We start from the raw sequence: 22627 nt of genomic DNA, 5'->3' as shown, positions 1-22627 counted from the left end.
ACCCTTTGTGCCTCAAAGTTTTTTCAAAACTGAACCAAAACTGTGCTTTGTCCCTCACTGTCTCCTGTACAAGTTATTATGTCACTTGTTTCTGTAACATTACAGGAGCATTAATTGTGTCTTACCTTTACGTTGTGTTATTTTTATGTTTATTCTCAAGCTCTATTCACTCTGCTGTTGCTAGCCCTCCCTCTCCCAAGTTTTTATTTCCGAATGAATGGAGGATAAGGAGAGAGAAGAGAAAAAATGTTAGGGTGCACATGGAGAACGTAAAGAAGACGAACAAAACTATTCAAAAACTGACAAAACTGAAATTCAGAGCTTATGACTCATATCAGTCTTTGTCAGTAACAATAAATCGTATATACAATAAATTTAACAATATGTTCGTAGTTGTAAGTGCAAGTAAATAAGGTTGCTCGACTCTCTAATAGTGACCGGAATATTATTCTGAAGGACAGGAGCTTGTTATAAAAAGGCCCTTCAACCTAACAGTCCTGTCAAAACACCTGGGTCCAGAAACTCAAATAGAGTTATGGAGGAGCCATGAATAGGTCTTGCCGTTAAAGTACTTTTAGAGGAGACAGTATTTTATAAATTTTGTTCACAAATTCTCCAGCAGATTACTTTTGTATCAGCTATGTCAGCTGTAGCAGCAGATTGTGATTGCACACTCATGGTTGCACAGACATTGCAGCTAAAAAAATATCCTAAGGAAAAGACTGAAGTTGGATGTGCTTCTCACACTGTATACCAATACTAATAGTTTTTATTTGAGCTTGGGGCAGGTAGACTTAGAAGGGAGAAAGTTGGTCTCTCCCAAAAGAGGAGAATAACAAACAAACAAACAAACAAATAAATAAGGTGTAATTTCTCATTGTTTTCAAATAACCTGGCCAACACTGAACACAAGTTTGTTTTAAATGCTGAAACACTTGAATTTAGAGGCAGGGAGGAAAAGCCCTGTCTTTGACACCATGAAATGTAGTAAAGACAGGATGTCGAGGTATCTGAGAGACAATAGTTCCTACAACAGGAAGCGACTCAGCAGTGCACATAATTGATGCTTTCATAGTGGTTGTGCCATGATGAGTGTGATAACACACCGCAGGAGAGACGTGCATTGGAAAATTAGAGATAATTCAACATCTACCAGAGAGAAAAGGTAAGAGAGAAATTGCATTTCTAATTAGAAAGCTTGTTTTAGTGTAGCAGATAAAACCTTAGCACTAAAGTAAATTGGATTATGGTGCTTTTGTTTTCAACTGTATGATTATATACAGGACTATACTTACTCACAAAATCTAGGAAAAGAGAGCATGAAGATTATGGCGTTATATTACAAGACTCGGTTTCTACAAAACAACAGAAAGTAATCACCAATATGGAACAAATGGAAATTTCTCTAGCTGCTAAAAACTATAAGTGAAGCTGACTTTTTTCAATATGTTGTTTAGCTTTAAGCACTAGGGCTAAACTCATTCAGCAATGGGGGATAAGCTTTCCTCATAAGTCTTTTTACAAACTTTTATCAAGCTCTGAAACCCTCTGAGAGAACTTTCTCAAATGGATTAAAATTACATTTGTGATGATTTTGTTTTGGCCCAAATGGCCATGGTACTACTCCCTTGACACCAAAGTAATATACCTGACCTAAACTGACTGCCTCAGCACAGCACACTTCCCAGCCTTATATAAGTGTAACTTTAAATTTGTATTAGTTCCAGGCTTTGTCCAGGTTTCTCTAAAGGGTGATCAAAACCAAAAGAAGTGTTACTGGAAGTCTGGAAGTCTCTCTGGCAAAATGACAATATTCCTAAAAATAATAGGAACTTACTAAAGCAAACTGTAGTGTGGAAACAGGAAGCAGTTTTGTAAACTTGGAAACGTGACATTCAGCTCAACACTCCTCATATCCCTCCTCTCAAATGTAAACACAAGTCACAGAGCATGATAACCACTGTGTTGTACAGAAACATGATGAAGGAAACACACCTGAAAGAGACAGAGTGTCCCAGCTAAAGGAGCATGAAGAGGTCAGCTAGGAGTAATGATTGTTTCACAATTTGTTTCACAATGTGTTTGTTATGATTTTATTTTATGAGTCTGTTATCACCTTTGCACAGCAATGTTTAGTTGACATATTTCGAGGTTAAAGATCACAAATCAAATAAGTGAAACCTGATCATTGCAGAGCTGATTTTCTTGCATGTGAATTTGATACAAATATGTGTACTGTAGTATAAGGCTAATTTAAAAATGTTAGAAGGTTTTTTTTTTGTTTTGCAATTTGTCTTTTATGCGGTTCCAGTTGTTGTGTGAGGCCTCTTTAGGTAGGTTATGTAGCAGATCAGCTAACTTATTACCCACTGGTCCAACAGCAACAGCCAGTTTGGCATCTGTCCTGCATCCTCTTTTCTCTTTTATCTCTCACCAACAAGTACAAGTCAGTCCCATATTTACAAACAGGAGTTTAATTTTGATCTCTAGTCTTTTGCCTGGTTACCGTCTCTTTTTCTCATCCTTGCTTCGTTGCTCTCTTGCTGCATACTGAGTTTCCTGTGCAGAGCTATAAACCCAGTTATAGCACTCTAGGACAGGGACTCCAAAGTTACAAAGTCTAGTAGCTGGCGATCCAGGCACACTTATTGAGAGAGCAAAGATTACCCTCATTACAAAACAGTGTACTATCAAAATGATTTTAAAGCTGTTATGTTACCTTTAAAAATGTTACATACTGGGGCTCGTCCCTATTAATACATCCATCAGTTTTACAATACATTATCATTCATTTGTTTCTTGCAACCTGATAAATGTAATTCCAATTTCTGCTCCCCTTTTGGCTCTGCTTTTTGTCTTTACTTAGTTCACAGTGTAGGTGGTAACTGTCTTTAGAGGGACATGAGACGATTTATCAGTGATTTTTCATCAAAAATAGCTGTGGACTGTGGCCAAGGGCAACACCATGAAAATAACAAATATTTTAATCTGCAGGCTGTAAGGTCAAAGCAATTATGAAGCTCATTAGAGCTCAGGGACACAGCAAAGTCAGGAGATAACGTTGAGCTCGTTACTATGTAAGAAACCTTTAAGATACAGTGGCTTCGCTAAAGCTTTAGAGTTTGCAAAAACTGATTTAAAGCTGTATAAACTGCATGGCAAATGGACGCTTATGTGGCGCTTTTATCCAAAGAACACCCACACCACAGTGGCAGTGGCTGCCATGCAAGGTGCTCCCCTCACCCAACTGGGGGTTCAGTGTCTTCCCCAAGGATGCTTTGACACATAGCCAAGAGGGACCAAGAATCAAACCACTGAACCACCGGTCCACGAACAACTGCCTTACCAACTGAGCTACAGTGTCAAACTATAAAGTTGACCCCATTTACACAGGATCTAAAGTGATCTTCAAAGATGTTCATCAAATATATATATTTTTATGTATGACCATACTCAGACTAAACAAGGATACAAATTGTTAACCACTGGAGCTGTTTCCTAAAGGAAACAAGGAGAGGCTCAGTAATCTGTTGCCTAATTATGTTTCTAGTCTGTTTTTCCCTCTATACTCTTTGTCTGAAATAATGTGCTTTACATTTGGCATTTTCCTGACAGTCTTGCCCTCATACATTGTATTGCCTTAGTAATTTGGGTTGACTGATCTGACCATCGAGCATTTGGCAATATTTCTCCTCAAACATCTATTGATTTTGACTGTCGCTTAGATTTGAGCTACGTTCAAGACAAACAGTACTCTTACAGCTCAGACATACCGTGCTGAGGCTGTTAGATGAAAATGTAAAAGTCAGTGGGGAGCATAACCACTAGATTACATTTCAGACAGGACTTGATGTTTGAAATGAATGTTTATATCAAGAGTGAATATACTTCTGGCGCTTTGTCAGGTTGGAAAAATATTTCCCTTTCAGAATAGGATGTGAGGCTCCCTCCTTGGATGTGAAAAATACAACTGGAAATCCCACACCTTTCTTTCCACAGTGAGTATCGAGGTGAGAACAATAGGGGCCGACAATTTTAGATGGCACAGAAGTGGCACAGATGGAACACACGTGTGTGTGTCTGTGTGTTTGTGTGTGTGTGTGTGTGTGTGTGTGTGTTGCATCTCGAGGTTACAAGCAGCATTTCTTGTGTCATGCATTTCCCACACATCTATTTATGTCATGCTCTCTGCCAGCATATCCCTCCATCCAAACTAAACCCCTCTGATCTCAAACAAGGACACCACTTGACACTAAATTTGCTGGGATTGCTGTTGCAGGAATATTTTATTGATGGATGTCGTATTGTTCTTCTGTTTGTGACCTACGCGGCACAGATAATAGATGACACTGTCTTAGTGTGGAACAATCCTTAGCACATGGTCATGGAGGTGTGTGTGCATTGGCAGAGGCCATTGTCATCACTAATTGACAGGGGTATCATTTATGAAGGGTAATGCCTTTCAAGGGGACATCAGTGGAGGCTAATGATCTGACCGGGACTCTGTTAGCAGCAATTCTCTATTGGGTGACATTTAAACTCATTACTTTATAAGGTGCTTTGAGTGATAAATGTTAAGCTTATCAAAGTTATATTGATAACTGAATATTGTCAAGAGCTCCATAGTCACTTGGTCTCTTAGAATGGTGATTGTGTAACCTGCAGGTGGATGAAAATACTTTAGATTCCATTTAGGCTTTGGTCTTTCTCCATCACACTGCACTGTACCTTTCTGATATACCTCACAGAGTGCAGCATTTGTCTCCTGTAAAATTCAAATACTGAACATCTATAGCCAATGTGGTATGATTGTCTACTTTGTGAATTTTCCATCCTTGTTGCAAAATATAGTTAAGTCCTTTCTTCCTTCCTGCATGCACGTAATTATTAATCAGAAATCAGAAACATATGCATACAAATTTAAAATAGCCTTTGACACATATGTTTCCTGTGAAACACCCAACCACCACCTCCCATCCACCACATCACTTCCAGATTCAGGTCTCCACAACAGCCTGTAAACAAAACTATAAATCACCAAGCCTTCACTTCAACCACCTTAGTGAAATTCATAGTTCTCAGATCAATAAATCACAGTGGCTGAGTGCCCAGGAGCAGCTAGAATGGCTAATACACACTGTCCACAAATACCATCAGCAACGAGGTCAGTCCTTTAGTTCTAAACATCGTCAATTCAGAGATGGATGGACCTAAGCTGTGCCACAATATGAGAGGTAAAAACACCGACTGGACCTGCTGATAATGCACTCAGAGGTTGTGCTGAAAATCAAATATGTACCAAGGGACAGTTTAAGGGAGTGTGAAGAAGGTTGGCATCCTCCTACTTAACACAAACATTTCAGTCCAACAGCATGAACAATAGAAGCTTAGAGGAAATTGGCTTCCTTTTCTCTATAGGGAAGGTGTATGTGCTCTGCCACTGAACTAAACAGCAGAACCTATAGTGCGTATTGTTATGTCAAGAGCATGAATGTGTTATTTCTCCTAATGTAGTTAGCAGATGAAGCACTTTTTTCCTACAACAATGACTAAATCAGTCATTGGTAATGTGTAATTTAAGCAACCGTGTGTTATCACATGATTGAGATCCGCAAAAGATCACAATTTTATATATATATATATATATATATATATATATATATAATATTATATTATATATATATATATAGGGATATATATTAGGGATGGTAGTAAACTTGATGGATGACTAATAAAGTGTTTTTCTAACTGACAAGAACATTGCTGTTACCTAGTCATCTCACACATTAAAATTGTTTCTCTGCCAGACATGGATACCTCATAATGACATGGAAGCACTTCAGTGTGAAGTGCTGATCTCAGTGTTGTTAATCACACATAGGGTCATCTTTTTCACTGAGGCAGCTTGAACCACATTTAATCATCCTTTCATAAAACACCCTCTGAAGCTAGAATCTGGGAGCGGAGCCAAAATAAAGGACACATTTGGGCCCAGTAATAATGCAGTAACACATCAGCAACTGCAAAGTGCAAGCAAACAGTAGCGGCTAATCCTCTGCTTTAGCAAACACTGGCGTCAAGTTTTGAGTATGAGTCTACATTTGGTAAGAAGGTAGGCCAGCTATCCTGTACGCTCTGAGCCAGATTAGCTTCTTGATTCTGCAAAAATATGTCTCTGATCTCCTCAGAGCCGGTTTCATAGAGATAAACTCTCCCTCAAACATAAATATGTCCTGCATCAAGCTGCTGACAACACCACCAGGCTTACAGAAGGCATGGGATGCATATCCAAACATTGTATTTCACTCATTTACAATCCAAACAAAACATAACAAGGCTCCCTGAGATCGTTGTTCCTTTAGAGATTAGAGAGAATTATGGTGTGGATAAGTCTGATTATTCAGGACAGAAGGATGTTGATCCGGTCAAGCACAACAGCCTGTATTAGATGAATCCAGAAATCACATGCAAAATCAGTGGCAATGCTGAAAGGCCTAAAAACATCACTGTAATACTGTGAAGAAAAAAAAAGTTATGCATTATTCATCATGTATATTTCTTAAACTAAGATTATTTATATTTTTTAAAGCACAGAATTGGAAAATGGACATCTGGAGATATTTTTTTTAAGTGCAAAGCCATAAGCTGTCTCATTGCCGCATTTTTTAGGTAGAAGCTTATCGCTTATGCTCTCAACTTTAGGAAATTAGAGAGTAAGTGATCACAAGTTCTTGTTGATCTAACTTGCATCTTGTTACAGATTGGCTTCCAGCAACTACTATTTAAGTTACTGGTGATACTCTATAACACAAGCAGAAACATATGTCACTGCTGAGTTCACAAAACAATGATGGAAGCATGAACATGAGTGTGCAATGTGTCCTTCATGTAGTAAGCCAACAGTGTTGTCTTGGAGATGGATAGGCATGCAAGGTCTTTCCCAAATATTTGCCAAAAATTGCATGTGCCTTGTCTTAATCTGTTCATAATGGTAAGAGTACACTCCTATCACGCTATAGTATCAATGCAGTGAAGCAATGATGTTATCCTTTTTATTCCAGTCGTGGAATAAAAAGAGTACATTCAAATGAAGTTAACTTAAGCACTGTACTCAAGTACAATTTAGAGGTACTTTACTCAAGTATTTCCATTTTCTGCTGATTCATACTTCACCCGCAGTACATTTCAGATAAAAATAATGTACCTTTACTCCACTCCATGTAAATAAACAATAACCACATTAGCTAATAAGATAAAATAAACTCAATCATTATCAATGCATTAAAGTAAGTAATACATTAATGTTTCAGTTAGTGGTCCCTAAGAATAAAGCACATTCAAAATCAAAAGCACTAAAATAAGGAAGTATGAGTTTTGCAGGTTCTTTTCTATTTGCATTTCTGGTTTCTTTAATGTGTTTAATTCTTTAATGTTTGCACTTTTACTTTTGTATTTAATTTGTCCATGGGGGCCACTATAATCAATAGTTATAATACAAGGTTATACATTATTCTTAAATGGATCATGACACATAATGACTTCTTTATAAATTTCTTGAGGTGACATCTTTACCTTTTACTAACTACAATTTTGAATACAGGACCTTTACTTATAACAGAGCACTTTTACACATACTTTTCTTAACTAAGTAAAAAAATCTAAGTTTTCATTCCACCACATTTTCTTTGTGAAAACCTAGTACATTACTAGCATTATTCTCTTTCATGTGAACACTGACAACATTTTCATCCCAAGATAGTGTTCTCCCAGTCTCGAATCTCCCAAAGTCCTGTGCCTGCCAGCTGCACCAGGCAGCTGCACTACAATCAAGATTATTAATTTGCTTCATTTTTATGCCTATAACAAATGGTAGATTATGGTGAGACTGATATATCATCAGGTGACAGATGGAAAAGCATAATGCTCCTTAATGTCTCAGTGTTTATGTAGTGACTGTAGTATTTTTTCATCACATGAGGGCAATTTTCTGTGGTTTGTATGCACCAGTGTAATGACAAGTCATTTCTAAAAGTGACATTGAGACCTTTCAAAGATGTTAAATGGAGTGACCTTTAAAATCATACGATCTAAAACTGAACCAATTATCTGCATATATCACTCAAAAATGTCAGGAAAGTTTGATCTGATGAACTGTCATGTAATGTTGATAAACTGCAGGTGTTTTAAAAAAACAAAACTGTCTAGCTAACAAAAATATGCCATTAGCCTTTCCTATCCACATTTTCTTTGTGCTCTGTCACTTGTTTGAAGTTATTGCTCCTTTTTATGGAAAAGTCAGTAGATTCAGTAGATTTAGTAGATTAAAAAATATAGTGGGGGAAAAAACACTGGATTTATCCACCAGGTGGCCATGAAGTTCGATTATAAAGGCTTGTAGACAAGGGTAAGACTAAGTAAAGGTGAAATGTCTACATTTTCCGAGTTTAGAATATTATTTAATTTATGCCAAATAAAAAATATTAAATATTATTAAATTAAATTATTTAAATGGGAAATGTGTTTAAATTATTGCTTGTTCCTCATTTCAATGTTTTATGCAAGACATTGTTTTATACAGCCTCTGGGCCACACTTGTTATCTGATCCTAATAACGACGAATATGTAAAATTTCTAAAGAGTCTGAAATGGAATAACTCTCAAACACCCATCAAGGGTGTTCTTCCTGAGTTCTCTTATGGTGAACCCTCTAATAAAACTCTGTGATAGCAGTCTTCATAGTTAAAGAATATCCTGGGTATTGTGTTTATAAATGCAGATAAGCGTCTAGATCAGCTCACAAATGTCTTTCATGATTGGGTGATGGAGTTGTCCCCACAGTTTAGGGGCTCAAATAGAGGACATGGGCAGAGTCTTGTGGTTGAGGAGGGCACGAGGTCTGCTTGTCTGCATGGCTGTGAGCATTCATTTTCAGTCTGAAGTTTAGGATCACGGGTGATGAAGATTTAGAGACACCACTGCACTGTGGATGCTGGACCAGAGCAGTGCCTGTATTTGTGTTTGTGTGGATTAATTGTATCATCCTGGCAATTATCTGATCATACTGTATGTTTAAATAACTGAAAACAACAACAACAAAACAACAACAACAAAAGCCTACATTGCCCTGAAGAGGCCCACAGTGGCATGGCAGATTTTAAATTAAGTTACTAGCTACTCGGTACCTGCACTCAGTCACTTCAACAAACAAATCTAATTTTATTGCAATTTCAAGTCCTGCTCCTTTAGTGAGCTCCACTTACTTATGGCTATTGCAGGAGCACTGATTGCAGCCTGCCATTTTCTGGATGGCATTAGCCAACACTAATAGTTGTACTATGCTCTACACGAAGCCACTGATGACTCGAACTGTTGGAACTGTTGATTGGAAGGACACAAAAAGTAAACAGGGAAAAAGAGTGGTCAAAGTTCAAGTGAGTTGAAGGTGTGGCGATAGGAGTGTTAAAACCAAACAAACCAGGTTATGGAACTGATTTTGCAAAAACTCCACAGAACTGATAACAGAAGATTGTTCTTATAATAATATCACATGTGTGTTTGTGATTTTTTGTCCTGTCATTTGGGCAAATTCCCTCTGAATCCTGTACTGCATATTTTATCAAATGAAAATGTCAAATGAAATCAAATGAAAACCTGTCTAGGTATTGGTTAATGAGTTACTGTCTTATAAAATACTGATAAATCTTTATGGTGGTAATAAACAGCAAGGTCAGTTTTTGTCAAACATTAAAGTGACAAAAAGCTCTTTGATAATCAAAAGCCTCTTTTACAAAGAGCTTATCCAAATATAAAAAAATTAAATAAGACCTTAAAACTTGATAAAGGGACGAGCAAAGACAATATGTTGCTGTTGCCCTTGAACTACAGAAAGGCTCATTGTGTCAAATGAAGTTTATATAGCGTCATATTTGTAGACTGTAGTATATCTCCATGGGTTTTATGGCCCACAACAACAGTAGTGGGTCATGGGATCTGTGAGAACCTAAAACAGCAACTGAGTGAATGATGTGTAATCACTTGAGGCAAAGAAATGTCTCTCACAGCATGTTCAGTGATCATTAATGCCTCTCTTTTAATGTGTTTTGGTGATTCATGCCCTGCTTGGGGGAAACCCTGAAGATGATTGTCTGTGCTTCCCCGTTAGCAGTTTCTAAGCAAGTTATTGTGCATTCATACCTCTATATCAACACAAATAAGTAGCCGCCTTCATTTGTTGAAGAACAAAATTGCCAAAATCCATGTTCTGTTTCTGATTTTATTCATCTGGCCAATCACATATTTGATGTTGTAAAGTAGTAATTACAGATTTGTTATTCACAATGTTCTGGGCAATGGCTTTGGATGTTACCATCCCATTTAATGAAACATCACCTCTTTTCATAACCACCTTAGATATACGTAGGCCTGTAGGTCGCTGTAGCACATACTAGCAGACTAAGTGGGTCATTATCATCCAGTATTATGTGCCATAATGTTATTTGATTTAGGGTTAAGGTTTAGTCTTAAGGTTTTGCAGAGTATGGGAAAGATCATGGTGTGGGTTTTTGATTAAAGTAACATGACTAGAACATGGCTAGAATAACAACATTGAAAGTTTTAAATTAAAAAATAAGCCTAGGTGATAAAAACAGTGTATAGTCAGTATGTAGCCTACTGAAACATAACTGTGTGTAGGATCACTGTACAATGACATCATAACAATTGAATTAATGGTTCTGTGTGAATTTATAGTGAATACAATGCAGCATACAGCAAGTGCCAATAACTCTTGAAAACCTCATTTAAAATAGAGCTGAATATGTTGATAACCCAACAAACAGAAGCTTCAGTTTAGCTTCCACTAATGCAGTAAGTTACATTTTAAAAGAAAACATGCCGCCTTATACAAGATTAATCATAACTGAGACTTTTATAAAACACTTATGTGCCAGCATGGTTTAGATTCTTTAAATCTTGCAGAGGCTAAGCTTTAGTAGGACTTTAGAAATGATTTTTACTGATAAACAGGAATTAAATTTTTGAGTGCAATTTGTACTAACATCTTCAAGGATTTGATGGAAGATCAACAGATTATTTGATGCAGTAATTCTAAAACAGTTTTAAGAAAATACTGCTTTTCTGGTATTTAAAAACTGAAATCTTATTTTGGTGTTACTGTATTGTAGTATGTTATGAGCTGAGCTGTGAAAGTTCTGGTCATTTTGTAATTTGAACATTAGCCTCTCTTTCAGTGATTCTGGAGATGCAAGTGATCCATCATACAGAAGTGTTGTCCACAAAAGGTCACAAAACTCATTCTTTGACATTATCCAGGAGCTGTGTGTGTCTGTGTGTGCGCATTTGTGTGTGTGTGTGTGTGTATGTGTGTGTGTGTGTGTGTGTGTGTGTGTGTGTGTGTTTGCATATGGAAGGGGATGAGGGGATGTTGAGGGGATGAGGGGAGGTTAACTTGACAGTTTTCCATCCACAAAAAATGTATGTAATCCTTCAGCATCACTAATGTGCAGGCATAGTGCTTTGGAGTTTGCAATTTACCGAAACAAAACCTACCTGATGAATCACCATATCAATATGTCCAATGTGAATAAGCCAAAGGCAACTTGATCTCTTCAGTGCAGAATTACTCACAAATGTTATTTACCAGATGCTAAACAACATTAGGAGTTTACTGTAAATCGTTTAATACCACAGATAAAACGAATCTAATCCCAACAGCAATTAGGTGCAGGATAAAATTCAGCATCCTGTGTTGCTGCAACATTGTCTGGTTGCAGGGCAAGGAAAGCATGAAAGCATGGGAGTTTGACACCACATTTTATTTCTGCTTTGGTTTAGCCTGAGTCATTTAGTTTGTTGAATTGCAATTAGGAGTGTTTGGCAGTGTAATCTCAAGTGAAATTGGAGATAGGCTTATTATACACTATTTTTTATTTATTTCAGCTTGGATTATAATTTTTGAAGTCTTTTTTTGGTATAGTAACTTTGAACTCACCAAGATAATTGCTACAGTATGAGCTAGAAAACACAGCACCAAAATTTTAACTTTTTTATCATTTTATTGGGTCTGTAATTTTATTTAAAAAAACTACTGTATAATTTATTCTGTAATTCTGTAATTTGGTATTCATTTTTTTGGTGTACTGAACCAATTCCTGTACTGTTCCCTGATTCCCCGATATTTGTTTCAAATTACTTAGTCCTTTCTAAAGAGCTTCTCAAAATTCATGTCACAGTAATTTCAAATCCACACACAACCTACATTTCTGTTAAGTATGAAAAGGTTGAAACATAATATATTTAGGTAGATTTTTTGTTAGGTTTTATTTTTAGAGTAAAATGTATCAAATAGGTTAATGAAATTAACAAAAAAGCGTAGGCCAGTACTAAGTAAAGCAATGACTCTATAATTACAGAAAATTATAAGTTGATATTATCACTATATTTAGTAAATATAAATCAATTCCACAAACAAAATCTCTATACAGACTTAATATGCAGGCCAAAATCAGCTAAATATGTGGTTAAAATTAATTAGCATTTACTAAATACATATATTTTCTATATCATATAATTTCCATATAGGTCAAGAAATACTTAGTATGATTTAGCAGCAACTGGACGAATGTTCCACTATTCATTTGGGCAGCTGCTGCTCCTGCTGCTGCTACACACACACACACACACACACACACACACACACACACACACACACACACACACACATATATATATATATATATATATATATATATATATATATATATATATATATATATATATATATATATATATATATATATATAAAAAACATGTTAATAGACATGTAAATCCAAGCATGACATGAAATCAACAAAACATAAGAACAGCAACACCATGAAGCAGGGGGGGGTGTGTGAGTACATTACACTGCGATACCATTTCGGGGAGTTTAATAGAAAGGTAATAATAAAAAAAATAGTACTGCATTAAAAGAAAAAGTGTATCAGTGTGGGTGTGTTGAAACACCAAATACTGCACAGTGATTTCCTATAGTAGTAAAATTGTAATGCAACAGTAGCCACAGCAAAGCATAGTCACCACCGTCCACAATGACACCATCTAAAAAATACAAACTTAGTCTTTCTATTACAAAGTAATCTACCACTAATGTGCATGTACGGTGTACCATGTCACATTTTGTTACACGAAAAATCAGGCAAGTTTTAGCCTACCCCTGCATTTTTTAATTGGTTTTCCAGCATCATCTGTGTTGTCACCGCTGCTGTGCTAAGAACAAGATGCTGTCTCCATATGGAGAGAAGAAAACATAATTACACTGTAGGTCTATAATCACACCCAGAGTCCTCTAGCGTGACTTTACATGTACACTAAAATCTACATGTGTTGTACAGTCCCTTTCCAAGGCTCCCTACAACATTTAAGGCCTTCATCCAGAAGTAACTAACATTTTCCATTGTGTGATTGTAACAGAATAATAAAAACTTAAATAAAACATTTAAACAAAAGATGAGTATTTGACAAACACATCTACCATTCTATGGAATTGTACACAACATTGAAGTTCTTAGAGCAGGTGACATTTCTCATCACAATTGTTTGAAAACTCCTCTCTGTCCCTGTTGTCTCCGTGTGCAATAAAGCAAATACATTCTAGTTACTTTGTATCTGTCACACACAGCCTTCTAATTATTTATTTATATTTTTTATTTTGTCCTTTCAGCTTATCCCGTGAGTTCAGGGTCGCCACAGTGGATCATTGTTCGCATGTTGATTTGGCACAGTTTTTACGCCGGATGCTCTTCCTGACGCAACCCTCCCCAATTTCTAACAGTCTTGGGCTGGCACAGTGCAGCTGGGGATGGAAATGGGCTGTTGGGGGTTTAGTGTCTTGAACTAGGGAAACTTTGACATATTGCTGGAACCAGGGATCAAACCACTGACCCTGTGGTCCGTAGACAACTGCCTTACCAATTGAGCTACAGCCATCCACCCACACACAGCCTTCTAATAACACTCTATAATTGTTCAAATGTCACTGAAAGTCAGTGCTCTTATGACTGGAAATAGTTCTGGAGGTGCATATGGGAATGTCCAATAAAATATGTGGCTAGCATTACTTTATGGTTATAAAGATATTTAATTAAGCTCGAACTCTAATTCCTGAACCAAAAATACAGTAGACGACATGTCTCACACTTCACTGTTTACACGAGTCTTACTGTGAGCACTATAGTAGTCATGTTTAAGCATCTAACCAGGAAATGGCATGAATGGATAAGTAATAAACAATATTTATTAGTAGGATATATTCTATGTTATATTCAGTGGGGGTAGTGGTCTTTTTAATTCTAATAATACTATATAGAGGTAGCATTATTTTTTAATTTAAATATTTGAACATAGAAGCCTAAACAGTAAAATATCTGATGAAAATAACCCAAACATGCAGAAAAAAGTTGTTCATTTGTATATAATCGCCTAAAAATAATTTGTTATATGTCTTTGGCTTAGAATGAGCCTTTGAAATCCACATAGGGAGCAGGTCCCTTTCTCACAGAGGCTGGCATGTTGCACCTTCATTTTACTACGGTAACGTCAGAAAAGACAAACCAAGCGCTGACCCTAGAGACAGAAATTCACATGGTAGCAGTTGGTAGTTAGTTTCTTTTTATGGCCCGGTACTTGTTTAAGTAAAATAACTACAGTATGCGTATAAATAATAATTATAAATTGTAAGGACCTGCATCTAAAAGAAGGCACAGCTATGGAGCATGACACTAAGATCATAGTGATGTCCTGACTCTCAGACTCAGTTCAATTAACTGTTCACTGAGTATCCAGTATTTTACTGGGTTAGAAATATAAGCTATTGTTCATTAAGTTCCATTTTATTGAAGCTTACAGAGTTATCTTGTAAATTCCATGCAATTTAACATTCCTGGTCATGGAAATGTTGACATTATACTATGACATTACAGATTTGGCTGCTGAACTAATCGAGGGGACACAAACTCAGAGAAATCTGTGACGTAAGACAAATTTCCTGGGTTGCTGTAAACACGTCTGTCACTTCTGTTTACGGTGCAGTGACTTTGCTGAAGGAAATACTTAGATCCTGTTGAGTATTTAAATAACGGCATTCTGCAATCTCACCACTAGATACCCCAAACTCACACTACACTGCACTTTTAATGAATGTATTTTAAAAAAAATTGTATAACCTCTAGAGGGGCTATAGATAAACAGATAGTAACAGATAGGTGCTTCAGCGGATCTAAAAAGTTGTAGTATTCTTTTTCCTCCTCTGTGTGTTATGTGTTGATTTTCAGCAGAGGCAGTGTGGTGGCCACAACCATGGGCCGGTGTTTTTTCTTTTTCACTTACAGTTCTGTGTCTTGTGAAACAAGTTTTGACCAATGACAGTGCTTATTACCAAGATAAATCTCACTTTTCTGTGAACTTACCATACATTACAACCCAGTAAAATCCACAACTCACACACTTCAGATCACGTGGCCAAAATCTATATGAAAGGAGCAAAGTACTGCAGCGAAACACAGTTGTAAGACGAACATCAAAGGCAGTCAAACAAGTCTCTACTTGTGGCAGAGTCCAAGGCTTCGTGAAAAGGACTTCACTCCCCTTCTTCAGTTTCTTTCACTTCCTATTGGTCTCACACGCTCTCTCTTTCATTTTCACACACAAAACACACAAAACCAGCTCTCTTTTCCTTTCTCCTTGTTTAAGTTCCAGCACACACCCTGCATAGTGATAAGTCGCTAGTCTTACTGGCAATTCCTCTGTATAATTCTCTAATCATTAATGTTGTGTATGTAGGCGGCAAGTCTGAAGGAGGATATATGTACACAAGAGCACCATAAGGAAACTACAACCAAGAGAGGAGCGCTGGGGAGCAGCACCGATTCAGAAGAGGTCAGATCCATTTCAAAAACAACCTTTAACATACATGTTCCTTTTTTAACTATGGATGATGAATCAGCTTGTTAAAATCAAGCTTTCAACCTGCATTTCAAACATTGTGCATTTATCAAGATTTGTTTTAATTTGATTGGTTGGCATGTTACAGTGAAATGCGAAAGAGCTGATAATGGGGTTTACGCCGCTGAATATGATCTGGCTTGTACCTGTATTCACTCTTACAACACAAGGTACGGTATGGGAAACTAGTTTAAAATAGTTAGAATGCATTTCTTAAACACATATTTTTAAAGGAAAGTCTGTAAAAAATGTGTTGCAGACACAAATCTTAATAATTTGTCTATAGACAAGAAAAAATGTATTACTGCATAAAAAGTGACTATGTTGATATCAATTGTAAGATCCAAAACCACCAACAAAAACTGTACTACTAAATCTACTAAACTGTAAATTAATGAAATGTCTGTGTCTTTCTTTGCAGAGATGGTGGGACTCAGTGTGAGCCCCCAGATTACCGCAGATTATGGCAAACCAGTAACTCTACAGTGCAACGTGACCTCCAAGTTTCCAAATGAACTGGAAGTCAAATATGTGGAGTGGTCTCAAAACAAAATGCTTTTATGTTCTGTGAACAGTGAAGGAATAATTACCACACATAACAGACTCACTCCATTTCGTTGTGAGTACAAGAATCAGCAGCTGTCCTTGATCTTTCAAAATGTGCAGCCCATGGACAGTGGAATCTCAAACCCCTTCATGTGCAAACTGAAGTCAAACCAGGGAGCATCACATGCATACTCAAGTCTGGAGCTGGAAGGTCAGCCTACATCTATTCTTATTTAAACAAACAGAAATGCATTGTAATATCTCGTTTCAGTAGTAGTAATAATCAGTAGATTTGTGTAGGTGTTCAGATCCACTGTATTTTTTTTAAATTGTTTTACTTTGCATAAATTACTGTTTAGCTCATAATGTAAATGGTTTAACTATCATTGAAAAAGTGTAATATCTACCTCTGAAATTTCATCCAAACAAATAAAACACTATACTATAGACATACCTGATTAACCTACAAGTACTAATAAAATTGCAGCTAATTACCGTATTATATGAGTATCAGTAATATTCCACTACTGCTCCATCATAAATTGCATACATTAAATAATAGATAAAACAAGAAAATCCCTAAAGTTGTGTACACAAAATACATTTCAAAACTCTTTTCTGTTTTTTCCCTCAGAGTATTGTGGAATCGTTGAGGTGTTTTTAACAAGTCGGGGTCCTGGTTGCACCTTCAAACATGTTTACCCAGACGGAGATGTGCACTGGTTTCATGGCTCCCACCGTATCTCAGATGAGTCTCTGCACAACATCACAAAGCGTATTTCAGAAGGGGGGTGGCTGACTATCCATAGCTACCTGAACAGGCCAATTTCAGGTGTGCCCTACAACTGTTCCTTAAAGAGCACCAGATCTGATAGATACATTGCAAGTGCTTTGGTTCACAATCCTAAAGCCTTGGTCAAAACCCCCAGAGGACATGCATCTTCATCCTTCCACAGTAATGGAGTCACATCAGTGAAGGGAATTTTGTATATTTCAGTCTTAATCATTGTAACAGTGAAATAATGGATTTTTTAAAGTAAATCCACATGATGGATTGGGATAACACATTATTGAGAAGCATCAACAGATACAACAATGGGCTACAGGAAGGTACTCAAAAGTATATATTTCCAGGGCAACAGAGCTCTTTGTAAATGACTCATCTTACAGGGTCAAAGGTTCATTATCATTGCTGTCGACTCACTTGACATGAGCACATAAATTACAGACTATTAGGAAATTATAACAAGAAAGCTGATGATCACAAAGCCATATAAAATCCCTTTGGTTTTTTTTTTTATTCTGAGTTATAGATGAGGGCGCATTGCTTTCAGAAATTACACGCACGCGTGCACACACACATAATGACATCTTCCTCCATATGCACACAGTTCAGTTGTGTGGCACTGCTTTGTGAATGCACATCTTCTTCAAGAGCACTATGAATTGAAAATCTGTCCATCTTAAACTAAATGCAGATCTCACAACATAGGCTGTGGTGTAAATCATTTTCAGAAACACTGAAGCCTTTGTTTGAAATATCAAAAAGCTGCACACAGGAGCTGTGGCTTACAATGACCCTGTGGTTTGTTGTTGGATGCTGCCCTCTGCTGAACTAGTTGTGATTTACTGAAATCCAAACATTTATCTGTGTTTATGATGTAACATTAGATTGGCAGTAAATAGTCTGTGGTACTTACAACATATAAAAATATAAGCATTAGCTTTCAGAGATAAATTTTCTCCTAAAATTAGTTTCACTCTTTTCCAGAGAAATAGGCAATTGTTGGTGCTTTGAGCAGCACATATGGATTTGTAAAGTATTTTAAATAAATAGTCACAAAATCTAAGACTCACAAATTGTTCACATTTACTTTCATGTTATTATTTTTTTTACTTTACCTCAGAATATTCACAATAATTTGATTTAACAATGATACAATTATGAACACTGCTAATATGAAGGTTCTGGGTTTTTTTGTATATATGTAAAATCTCAGAGGAAGTTTAAAGAAATCATTGTAAGTTTTCTTGTTTTTTTAGGCATCACTTGACTGAAAACTGTATGGCTTTACAATTTATTACAGTGATAAAGGAGACAGAATTCTATATTTTTGGTTTAAACTTTTGTTAAAGTTTTGTTCAGTTTTGCTGTTATTGATATTTACAATAACACAATATGGGGGGGGTCATGTTATGAAGGTTTATCCTTAATTAACTGTAGCTTGAATCGTACCTCATGCTTGATGTTTTGGTCTTCTAAATACATAAATGTAAATAATTCTAGATACATCTTAAAGAAGACAATGTACTATATCTTTAGAACCTGAAATAAAATACTGAACTGGAGTAACAACTGTGCAGTTTTCTGATCTATCTGTGATGTCTGTCACAATCCAAAAAAGATCTAAAAGAGTGTTCAGTTACATTACACAGTGTTAACTTTTAGGGAACAGAAATACCATATTGTAAAGTATTTGCTCATCCTGGTGTAACCTCTGCAAATGTGTAGTGCTGCTGTTTTATGGGTACCAGGGGTCAAAGTTCTAACTTGATTTTATAATCTTATAATCCATTAAATACTTGGTTTATGTTCTTTACAGTGACACTAAACTGTATTAGCATCTTTATACATGTATCATCCCCCTCACACCACAAGAGGGACCAAGTTATACACGTAATTGTTGTCCATCCATGAACACAAACACCCATTATCTAGATCACTTATCCCATTAAAAGTCGAGGGGATACTGTAAATGATTCCAAACAGATTTTTATGGCGATGCTGAAATGCAGAATTGAAAAACACCAATATACTCATGAGTATAGCCTGACGGGCCTTTCACTCACAGCAAATAGTGTGCTTAAGCATAAATAAATTGTCACTATTAGACTGTTTTAAGTTTGCATTACTTATTATCAACCCTTATTGTCTGTGAATATACATAATATTGTTGTCACATATAAATATGTGTCATTGCAAGAAATGTTTTATGAACGGGTTGCTCATTTCTTTTGCATAATTATGGAAGAAATATTTAGTTTTAGTGCAACCTCAGGACATGTAGGTTTTGTCTCTGCAAGTGGACCTGCTGCTCTGGTATACATAACCGTCAATGTTTAAAGTTTGCTTCTGGGCAAAGTACACAGTGCGGAGGTGTATGGCCAATTCCCTGAGGAGTGAGGGTGTACTGGGGCTTCGGGTCAAGTTCCCATAGTAACTGAAAGGTGTCTCACTGTGTGTTCATCTGTGTTTGTGTGCGTGTGTCTGGCCAATTATCCCAGTGTGAATTTATCTCCTCTCTGAGAGACTTACATTATCACCCTCACAGCCTGGTCAGTGGTCAGGTGAGCGGCCACAGCTGATTATATCATACACACAAGTGAGGAAAGCGGGGGTGGGGTGGCGTGTACAGATCAAATGAGACAAGATAAGAAACAGAGTAAGTGACAAACAGTGAGACAGGATGGATAGCTGGAACAGAGAGGGGGGGAGAACAGGGGGGTGGGGGGATGGACAGAGGAGATAAAAGCCAGATTCTGTCAACAAACAGCCAAGATTTATGTGAAGCACTGATGGGCTGTTATCTAACATTACGGTAAATGGGAGCTGGCATGGAATTAATTGCCCTATAAGCTGAGGTACACAGGAATCACTGTTGTTGGTGACAGCTGTGCCTCAATTTCTGTAGACATCTGTGTTTCATTCTCCATTTACAACAGTTATCTGATGCATCACTGCAAGTGAGCTTTAAGTTTATATTAACTAATCATACTTACTGTAAGTAAGAGCTTCAATAACATGAGAAAAAAGCTTCAGTTCATTGAGTAAAACTTTAGCATTAAAATGTTTTCTTAATAAAAAGTATTGTAGTTGAAATATTTTAAATAGTTTGGCACAAAAACATGACCAGATCTCTATCTAAGTTACGATAATGGTCAAATGACTCAAACAGTGAATGCACTATAATGTCTGTGTACAATCGGGTGGAGTCGACAGCGCAGGAGGTTTCATCAAACCCTTTATCCCTACTCTGCACCACGATCATCATATAGAAGCTCACAGAGCAAAACTGACTTATTTTAACACTTCTCCATTAACGAGGTAGTCAAGGCACAAGCTAATGAGTTTTGTAGATATTCGGTGTTGATCCAAAAGTCGGCTTTATATGACAGCTACTGGTCTATAAAGCTCAGCAAGTGAATAACCAAGTAAAAAGACTGAGCTGTGCCACAGCTGCACTAAGAGGAAGTGAAAATCTTCAGACATACAGCTGAAGAAATTCCGTGTTGAGTGGTATGAATAAAAATAAACATTAATATATGCTCTTAAGGGATGTGCCAATGCTGATGACCCACACAAACTAAAACAGAGATGTGACGTGAGTGAAAGACGAACCTGTTTGTCTGAAGATGCCACCTGTTATCACGGCAGAGCTTAAGTTATCATAATATTAGTGTGGAGATGGTGGTGGAGATATATACACACTAAACATATACAGTCACCCATAGAGTCAGCCTAAGTGGCTTTCTCCTTGAAAGTATTTTTTCCTATTTCAGTCCCTTCAACATACGGTCGTGTGCAACATATTGACAGACAGGTAACAAAATAGGAGGCTGTTATAACATTTAATAGATTTCCCTTCAAACAATATTGACTGGCCAAAATTATAATTCAGCATATCTACAACTGACTATCACAAAATAGTATATATATTATATATATATATATTATATATATAAGACTATATATTTAAGAGTGCCAAGACAAATTGCTAGCTTAGCACCAAACAGACAAAACAAACTTCCAGTGTACTTCCAATACCTAAGCCATTAATCTTTGTAACTAGCGAGAATTCTGCTGGCAGTCAAAGTTAACGTTAGCTGACTGTAACTGGTCACTTAAGGGTAACCTCTAATTTACTGGTGTTTTCTATTTCTTTCAAGTACAAACACAATCACACCACACAGACAGACAATATTAGGTTAGTATAAAACATAGACTTGGCCAAGATTTTAAAAATCAAAGTTTAATATGTCATAAAAGAGGGCCTACCACAGTCACACAAAATGGCATCGACAGTCGCAAAAATGGCGTCGATAAAGTTCCAAAGCTTTTTCAGGTAAGGCGGAAGATTCCAGAATTCTTTTCAGAGTGAGTATCTTACACTTGAAGTGTTCATCTGCTTTGACGCGGCACATTTTGCACTGGTGAATCCAACTCAACATATTCTCACCAACACTGGGGCCAATCTTACTCCTCCAGAATGCACCGAATTAACAGAATATTACAAAAAATCCTCCTGACACTGAAGTATATTTCCTTTTGTACAATCACATCTAATATGAAATCAGTCACCATATAAATATAGAGATAATTTAACCTTTCTGAGTAAGCCAAAATTAATATGCCAACATAAGTTTGCAATACATATATTTACATCAGCAGAGTCAGACAGACCTAATTTGAGTTCCTTGTTTTCTGTGGATCAAACTGTTGTAGCTTACTTCCTTATTAACACACTAACTCTAGAGAGCTGTAATCCCTTTCAGCTCACACCTCAATGGGCTGTTAATTATCTCGTGTCCAGAAGTACCCTCCATTTGTTTATCCTTCCTATCAGTTTAGAGAAAAAAAGCACATAATTGTACTTATTCTCAGCGATTCCCTTTAATGCGCAAGTTGAATTCATGCACTAGATGCACTGCCACTGTGCACCTCTGCAGTTATCTAACCAGGGTATCAATACCACACCTGGCAGCCCTGTCCAATAAACTGGTAAACCCCACTCCACATCCTGACTTATTCTGGTAATTGCTTGGAAGCTGGGGGAGCCTACCTGGCCTCTTTCAGTTAATAAGCAGACAGGAATATCTATTAGATCCAAGTGTTGTCTGTACAACAGAAGACTTTGAAGTGACCAAGCGTGCAAAAGAGGAGAGGTGGAGCTGTTTCGTGACTGGATCTAATGTTCTTCCTAATTATGGTGGAAATAGGATAATCAAAGGGTCCCCTTTGAAGAAAATGGAAACTTAAATGGATGTGGCTTACTCCAAGGGCAAA

At 36.9% G+C, this 22627-nt stretch overlaps 1 long non-coding RNA gene across 5 annotated transcripts; it reads left to right on the top strand.

Moving 5' to 3' along the window:
- Positions 1 to 1038: 1038 nt before the first annotated feature.
- On the top strand, positions 1039 to 18277 carry LOC137124348 (uncharacterized). Of its 5 annotated transcripts, none has more exons than XR_010913945.1 (5): positions 1039 to 1165; positions 15856 to 15951; positions 16106 to 16187; positions 16439 to 16774; positions 17198 to 18277. It is a non-coding gene; the product is annotated as an uncharacterized lncRNA (long non-coding RNA). The 5 variants fall into 5 exon arrangements; XR_010913947.1 differs by lacking the exon at positions 1039 to 1165 and adding an exon at positions 2022 to 2036; XR_010913948.1 differs by lacking the exon at positions 1039 to 1165 and adding an exon at positions 3984 to 3998.
- Positions 18278 to 22627: the final 4350 nt, after the last annotated feature.

Source organism: Channa argus, chromosome 3, assembly GCF_033026475.1.
Source record: "Channa argus isolate prfri chromosome 3, Channa argus male v1.0, whole genome shotgun sequence".
NCBI classification, from domain to species: Eukaryota; Metazoa; Chordata; class Actinopteri; order Anabantiformes; family Channidae; genus Channa; species Channa argus.
Note: the sequence above shows the minus strand (reverse complement) of the source record. Positions and strands in the feature narration are given on the sequence as shown.